The following is a 9,021-nucleotide window of genomic DNA, read 5'->3' on the forward strand; positions in this document are numbered from 1 at the left end:
AGCTGAGCACGGTTTTTGCATCCGACATTAAAAACGCAAAAGTTGGACAATGAATACCTTCAACCCGCTTGGCGTTTTGTGAATGGTTTAAATAGGGATAGCCTTTAATATTGACTGGCTTTTAACACTGCAGTTGCAAGATGGTCCATAAAGCCATGAATTGCAAAGCTAACAGATTTTGGTCAATTAGTCAACGTACTGTGACAGTTGTCCCCTTTACTAATGTCCGCCGAGTCCCACGAACACGCAGTGAAGACATCGACAAAACTCTCACGGCCTTTTTTTTAAAATTTTGTTAGCTTTCAAATAGAATGCCGTGCAGAGTGTATACACGTAAAACGACTTGTAGAATGTAATCATGCACATAATTGTTACAAAACTTTGCTTTTCACATAACTAGAGTTCCACGTTTTCGGTTTCTATTTTTCCGAAATTCGGCGTACTTTTTTCGGTGTTTATTTGAAAAAAGAATTTCCGATTTTTTTCGGCGTATATTTATGCCCACAAAAGTTTAACGGCTTTATTCGGTGAATATAAAATAAACACCAACCGACACTGGATCAGATGATACTTCTAGCTTTGATATTTGTGATCACTCAAAGAATAACGGCACCGATACACTGAAAAATAAATGGACACTTTATTTGGCAAATGTGTGCAACTGTAAAAGAAACAAGAAAAAAAAAAAAAAAAAACTCAGAAGTACAAACAAGTCAGATACAATGCCTATGCTAAAAAAAAAACAAAAAAACATGGAACTTCATTTTTTGTGCATCAGGATTATGTGATCTTATTATAGTGCACACACGTGTACCTTAGCTTTTCCAGGTTCTCCTCGTTGATCCGGACTCTTGTTTCCTGTTAATATGAACCTGAGCTTTGAGAATGCCCACTCAACGCTAACACTGGCCACTGGCAGGCTGATGAGATGAAGCACTGCCTGAGCCCAAATCGCCCAATCAACCAATTGTGACCGCCAAAAGAGACATGCTGCGACGTTTTGAAGCGCAACACAATATGCAGAGCTTCCACGAAGTCAGTCTTCCTTACAACGAGTTCGAAAACACGCTCGTACATGGCGAAGTCATTACGCATTTCAGGCTTCACGTTCCGATCGATGATGCGCACATTAAACCAAAACGTCGTCATGGCATAAGTGTATCCTATACATTCGGACACGTTTCGATAGACACTGTCGTTCCACTTTTTTTGCCACGGCTCTGCGGTACAACTGGAAGGTCAAAGTGACCTTTTCCGGTTAAAACTGAATTTTAGAAAATGAATTCGATGTACTTTTATCGGTTTAAACCGAAAATTACGAACCTAAAAACTGACCTTTTTCGGTTAAAACCGAATTTCCAAAAATGGATTCGGCGTACTTTTATCGGTTTTTATCGGTTTCAACCGAAAACTCTGAACCCTACACATAACTAAGTATTGCATTTGTCATTGCAACCTTCCAAACATAAGCAAAGCATCCAGTTTGGTACTCAAAGTGTATTCTATTCGGCAATAAATCAACGGATTACTACTTGGTTCGCCTTTGGCTTCATTGTGAAAATAATAGGCATGTGCGAATCATGAATTTTGGCTTAAAATGGATAATAATTTGAGCTTATTAACTTTTCAGTTGAATGTCACATAGTTTCTGCACCTCTCTCCAAGCCCATGAATTCTGGGTCCGTTTACATAAACTCATCCAGCAGCCGCAGGTTACCTTTTGGGCCACCGAGATTGCTCTTCTCTTGACGCAGACAGCTTATTGTAGATTTTGTCAGAACACTTTTGTCTGTCACGGATTCGAGGGGTGCATTGAGGTGCAAACGCAACTAGGGATGTCGCGAACCACCCTAGGTTCGATTTCGAAAGGTTTCGATATTTGCGAAGCGAACTGAGGTTCGATTTCGAAAAATTTCGATATTTTCGTACCGACCGAGGTTCGATTTCGAAAAATTCGCAACTTTTGTCCAGAGCGGAGTTTCGAATTCGAAAATTTCGAAGCTTTCACGGTTTCTAAAATTTCGAATTCGAATATTCGAATATTTTTTTACTTCAGGTTCGATGAATTCGAAGATTTCGAAATTCTTTGTAAAAAAAATTCGAAAACTTCGAACGCTTCGAATTTTTATAGACATAAAGTTCGAACAATTCGAAGATTTCGAATTTCTTTTGGCATAAAGTTCGAAAAGTTCGAAAGTTTCGATTCTCTTTTAACGCTAAATTAAAAAAAAAAAAAAAAAAACCTTCGAAGATTTTGAATTTTTTTCTAATCCAAGTTTTCAAAGTTTGAAGTCCGATTTTCAAGTTTTTCTACAGTTTCAGTTTCAAATAACGTTTTCACGACTCACTGGTTTTCACAAAATCAAGTTTAGAAAAGTTAGGGTGTGATATCTAGATTCTGCGAAGTTGGTCAGGCAATTAAATGAGACACGAGTGTCCCGGACGTGCTAGAATATTTGCCAGTGCAGAATTGTGACCGCCAGCCCCGGGGGGGGGGGGGGGGGGTCTTTAACCTGCATCACGCAGTAGTGATTGCACGAACACACTGTTTTACGAGACTCATCCAGTTCGAAACGGCCAGGGGCCAGCAGGAGGTTGAGGCTCAGAAAAACCTTGAAGCGACCTGGCAAGCTAGCTCGCCACCCCTTGCACGCTGGTAGTAATCCGATCCGGTGAAGTTTATAATTGTCCTGGAGGTTTATTTTCTGGGACGGAGGAATCGCCTCGCAAAAAGCACAAAAGCCGACACAACTCGAGGTCGAGGAGCGTTCTACCATACAAGTGGCGTCGGAAGAGGAAAAACGGGGGGAAAGAGGGTAGCGGGGGGGGGGGGGGGGGGGGGGGTCTTGAGCCTTTTTTTCCCTCTTGCAGGTATTTCGGACTGTTAAAGAAAACAATACGGAGAAAGAGGGCGTGGTCGAGCTTATTTTAATCTGAAATTATTTATGCATATGTATAGCTACTGTCGCTCTTCACTGCATAAAAGTTGCGTAGATAGTCACTGTTAGAAACTCGTTGTCAGAAGGCACTGCTCGTCACATGCTTAGTGGTTCGGAAGTTCAAAGCTATGTCTTTTCGACCTAAACACCTGTGCCGATAGTAACAAAAAAAAAAAAAAAAAAAAGAATAAATGCGGGAATAAAAAGCAGGAGAAAGAAAAAAACTATCAAGAATTCGTCGGAAGTGTTCTTTTCTTGCATATTCAGAGGTTCAGAACTTCGAAACAAGTTTCTTTTATTAAAATGTGTACAGGATAAAAGAAACACGTCCCAAGAACGTGAAGCGAAAAAAAAAAAAAAGTTTTCTTTTAATGACGTGCTGAACTTGAACACTACTAGAAATCTTCTGCAATGAGTTAATTTATTCCTTAACGTGAAAAAACAATAATTATATTATTTTGTATTCTGCAGATGGCAATGATATGTACTGTCTGTGGTGTTAATTTAAATGCGATACCTCAAACAACTTAGACGAAAATAAATATCAAGTTTAGGTCATAATTGCATGCAGATACATGTTTGGACATTTCTTCGAAACTCACGTTGAATAACAATAATCACATCTTAATACGGCACTTACCTAGGCTATACATAGATCATTCTTAAAAAAGTATAACATATCTACCATAAATAGCTCCGGCTGCAGCGTGCTTCAAATCTGGCACAAACGATAATCGTCAAAAACCCGTCGTCCGTCCTCGCCCCTTCGGGGATTTATTTCTTTAAACCTAAGCATGCCAGAACATTGAAATAAATGACATTGTCTTTCGTAAGAAACGCAGCACCGCGTGTAAAAGTTCGAGAAAAAAAAATTAGGAATGTACCCCACTACTTGAAATCAAATGAAACCGTCCGCCGGTCTTTCGAAGTTCGACGAACGTCGAACTTTTACCCTAAAAGTTCGAAGTTCGTCGAACTTCTGACTTTTCAAAATTCGAACGTTCGAAACTTTTCGAATTTTCTTGATAAATAAGTTCGAAAGTTCGAAATTAATCGAATTTTTTGGTCAGTCAAGTTCGAAAGTTCGACAAGCATCGAACCTTGCAGCGCAATAAGTTCGAAAGTTCGAAAAAGATCGAATTTTTTAGCGTAATAAGTTCGACGGTTCGAAAAGCGTCGAACTTCTTAGCTTAACAAGTTCGAAAATTCGACCTCTATCGAATTTTACGATATAGACAATTCGAAAAATCGAAATCTTTCGAACCTTTCGAACCGCTTGATTCGATCATCGAAACTTCGATTCGAAAAAAGTTCGCGGCATCCCTAAACGCAACAATGTATCATAGATAGCTGTAGAAATATATTATCACGAGCACCTTTTAATGTGTAATCACCCCCTCCACCGTTGAAAACCGCAGCCGTCAACCTCGACACGCTGCATGCTGGATTTTTGCTGCACCGGTTGGTGTTTGGACGGGGGAGTTCATATGGCCGGCGACTGTACTTAAAATGTAGCTCTTGAAAATTAATTTCTACAGCTACATGCGAAACATTTTTATGTTGGCTGTTTTCTGTAACCTTTCTCTTTGGGTTTTTCAGTGTAGAGGAGGAGGCAAAAAAAAAATTAATATTGGCCAAGGGACAAATATGAGCATGTCCCGTTATGGTCAGTCGGCAGCTCTGTGCGGGTCATAAATGCAGGGTGGCGAGGTGAGAAGGGTGCGTCTGTGGCAAACATAGATTGTAGCACCTAAGCTCCCCGCCTTCTGTCGGTGTTTGTCCCTTTTTTTTTTTGCAACTTGACTTCCCTTGGCTATGTTAGCTGATACCGAAAAGAACCCATTATCGCACCCAATGAACGCTGGCGACCGATGACAGCGCCTGACAAAACGTGTCTGCCCAAACGTCCCTGCTTTTTGCCTTCTTCTTTTAGACATATTGTTTCTCATCTGTGCATTTGTTGGTGGCCTCTTACCCATACAATAACCTCAAATGTACACAGGAAGACTGCTGTCAGCAGAAAGAAAACCGGCCGCTGTAGAAGTTAAAAGTGAGAGCAAAGCAAAAAATCACTCATTGCCAAAATAAACCAGTGATGCGTCGGATTTTTCAGCGGCTTTTTTTTTTTTATCTCCAAACCTGTCAGCTCATTTCTAACAATAAATGTAACAAGATACATAAGTCTAGCAGCGTATCATAATACATCGCAAAAGTATTTCACTACTGAAACACAAATAGATTTCGGAAATGCAATTCGGTACAGAAATAGAAATACTCACAAGTGCCCCTAAGATTACATCGCAATGCTTGCATGTTGTGATGTTGCCCCGATTGTAATTCTTCATTCGTTTTACATTGCTGCAGACGCCGGTTACTTGTTCCAACATAAGCACTGTATGCCTGTGTGGAGGCTGATACTTATGGCCTTAACTGCAGCGAATAATAGCAGTTGACAAGAGCAAACATGTTTTGGCCTTCTACATTATAATATGTTTTGCGTTATCCTTTTACTTAGCGCAGGACGAGAACACCCCGCCGGCACCATGCGTCCTCTACAACAAGGAAGAGCTGGACGATGCAGACTTTCTCCACCTTGTTGACGATCGTGAGCGCTTGTTTTCCGTTTTTAATACAGAAGAGGGGCTGTGCATGTTTGGCAGCATATTGGCTTTTCAGCATCCAGTACGAATGCAAGGCTTCCAACACACTGGTTGCTCTGGAGAGGATTTTCCTTGGCTTGAGCGACACCAATCCAAGCACAGTCGTAATTAAATTTTTGAACAAAGTTTGCAGAAAGGTATGTGGTTGAAGAGATGTTTTGTGAGCAGTTTTAAAAGTGTATAATCCACTTTTCTCGCCAGTATTATCAGGTTAATTTTTATTTTGCTTCCAGAACGAATGATAGAAGGTTTTATGGAGGCATGTTTTCTTTTTTTTTCTTTAAATGTTGGGCACTTTCTGTGATAACTAATGCTGACCTCCTGTAGACGCGGTGCTTAGAATTTAGCTGTACGAGTTTCTTATCCATAGTCGTCTTCCAGAACTTTATAATTTTCTTTGTACGTGAGCAAGAGGATAGCGTCTTCTACTGAAACGTTTGCTTTTTTTTCCGTAGAGTGCAAGTTCATTCTGCAATATTTTTCATTACATGTTTGCAGATAGCATTCTTTATTTAATGGAATGGAATACATTGTATTTTCCATTTCTCAAGGTTCAATAAATTTTCAGTTTAACACATTCTAATTGATGTCATAATGAGCTTCACCTAATGAAATACTGCTGTGGTTCAGTCAAAGGCTAAACCACCCCCCTCTACCCTACTTCCAATTATTAAACAGATGCGCGTAGGAGACAAGTGATAATCGAAGCGTGTTGCCTGCAATCCTCTGAGAGAAACAAAACCTGTCACTTGATCTCCAAACAGGAAAGCTTTACATGCTTCGTTTGTGGCAGACCATAATGTTCACAATGGTTCAGCCGTGCAGTCCGATGCTTGGGGCCACTGCTTGCTCACTTAGAGTTCGAGAAAGGGGGGTGCCGTAACACTTCCCAAGTGCCCACGGGGTTATGATGCTTGCAAGGGGCTCTTTTGTATTACTTCTTCATGAAGTGAGTTGTGTTTAGTGTGACTCATTATTTCTTTATCATGTGCCTCGTATGTGGTGATGTGGCAATCCCTCTAAGTGAAAAAGTGTAGATGCGTTCAGTAAAAATGATAAGCTGTAAATTACATAATAATAATATAAGAATGTGCAATACCATATATGATTTTCGTACAATTTACAAGTTCTGATATGTGTATTGGACACATTCCAATGAAATGTTCACTGGGGTCTATACTTCATTTCACCCTTCGTCCGAGCGCGGCGGACGCTACCAGCCAATCCAGCGTCGAGAGAGTGTCATGTGACCTTGAACTCCACATAACCAAAACGTCGCATGATACTCTCCCGGCGCAAGATTGGCTGGGGTGGCCCAGCATCCACTGGGCCACCCCAGCAGGTGCCGACTTCATGCCAAGCACCCTTTACCAAAAGTGTTAGCAAGCACCCTTTGTGAAGGGTGCTTGCCTGAACGCCATAAGTGTGTTAGCCCAGGGACAAACTGATTTACACCCTTAAGAGTGTAAAAACCTTTACTGTGTACTCAAGGCTTCTCTTTCCCATTAGTGCCAGTAAGCTTGTGTAAAGAAAAAATATTGTAACTGAACTGTAGAGAGTTTTAGTAGATCGCTCCCATGACCCCGATAACGATACCCGATACTCCGCCACCGCTTCACTTGCGCATGCATGGTATCGTTATCGGGGCTATAGGAGTTATCGGAACGATCTACTAAAACACTCTATTGTTGCACTGTCCCTTCACCTAGAGTTACTTCTTCCCTATTGAAAATCGCTCTGAGGGGACTTCAGGAATTCTTTAAAGGGTGTGAAGGGGACTTCAGTAATTCTTGTGATGTTTGAAAGGTGCAACGATGTTTTCTGGTGGGTTCGTCGGCCCCGTCAGAGGCTCTCCTGAAATGTCTCAAGTCCCCTTTACAATGCCTTGAAATGTCTGACAGCCTGTCAAGGACTTTTCTAATGGGGTCGGGAAAACTTTTAGGTTTTTTGAGATGTCTGTGGGGACACGGCCCGGCAGAATTAGAACATAGCTACGTATTGTTCACAAAAGGAAAACAAATAATTATCTGGAGAACGTCGATCGTATGTGTGTACGGTCAGTTTTTTATTACTGCTCTTCTATCAAACACAACTGGGCTCCTCGACCCGTCTGTCACTGGCCGGGTGTTCGGCCGCCAAGGGGGCTACGGGTTCGATCGCCGCATGTGGAGAATTGACAAGGCGCGGGCCGAGTGTTGTTGGCCGAGCGGCGTTTTGAGGCGAACAAGCTTTACTTGTTGCACTAATAATAATAAAAAGGGCAAGCCGAGAGCAGCGCGTTGCCCAAATTCAGGGACGTTGGGGAGATTCCGAGGGCGAAGCGGCAGCGACTCGTGCCGGGAACCGGTTTCCCCGCGGGCGACGGTCCCCAAAAAAGGAAAAACAAAATAAACAAAACCATTTTGCTTTTCACCAGAGTCGGAAATCCTCTCTTTTTCGTCGTCGCCAAAAACACGAACAGGCAACTCAAATCCCCCCCCCCCCTTTTACAGTGCCTACACACACACACTGCGCTTCTCTCCGCCCGGCAATGGGGAGAGGGTGCAATACCGCCAGTTCCGGACAGCACGCTTCTGCAATGGTCGGCGAAAGAGAGTTGTGTGAGAAAGCCGAAGAAGTCAGGAGGCCGCTACAGCCATTTTCTTTCCGCTCGTGGGCGCTTTGTTTCTCACCGCCATGGAGATCTGGAACGGACCGGTTTCCTACATCCAGAAAGGTAAACACTGCTTTGAGGGCTCCTCCCTTGGTCTGTTTTAATCCTTGCCGTTTCTTCCTTGGTTCCGCGGGTGAACCCCAGTTCGGCGTTGGCCGCCTTCAGCACCGCTCGAGCACCATCGTGTTCAGCGCATTCAAGGAGATGGTGGCCGGTGTCGGCCTACTCGCAGTGCCTGCGCACCGGATCATAGCACTGTGGGTCCTCGGATCCTGGGACGGTGGATGACGGCCGCTGTCCCGCCTTGTTCCTTGGGCCTCTTCGTCCGACCGGCCTCAGAAGCATCCAGCGAGCGAAAAATACGCGGAAGACGCCGCCCCGACGACATCGTGGACGAAACCGTGACTGTGCTCGGAATTTCTCAACGGTGACGGGATCTGCTTGCGAGTTCGTGGTTTTCGCTAAACGTGCTTACTGAGACTGTGTATGTGTACGTGAGGTGGACCTGCTCCGTTTTATTAGCTGAACTACCGTACATCAGGAATTTACTCAACGGCATTGTGAGTACTTTGAAAGATAGTTTTCGTTGTGTTAAAGAAGTTAGTTGTTCCTATTTGATGTGATCTCTCTCGTCGACAGCTGCTTGCGCCGGGTTTGAACAAGCGTTGGTTTTTATCGCTTTTTGAGTTTTAATGCGCATGTAAAACTCAATGTCCGCAATAAATTTTAAATTCCGTTTTGAACTGAATTTTTGTCTATGGTTCACAGT

The sequence above is a fragment of the Ixodes scapularis genome, unplaced genomic scaffold, assembly GCF_016920785.2.
Source record: "Ixodes scapularis isolate PalLabHiFi unplaced genomic scaffold, ASM1692078v2 PGA_scaffold0__279_contigs__length_252992795, whole genome shotgun sequence".
NCBI lineage: Eukaryota > Metazoa > Arthropoda > Arachnida > Ixodida > Ixodidae > Ixodes > Ixodes scapularis.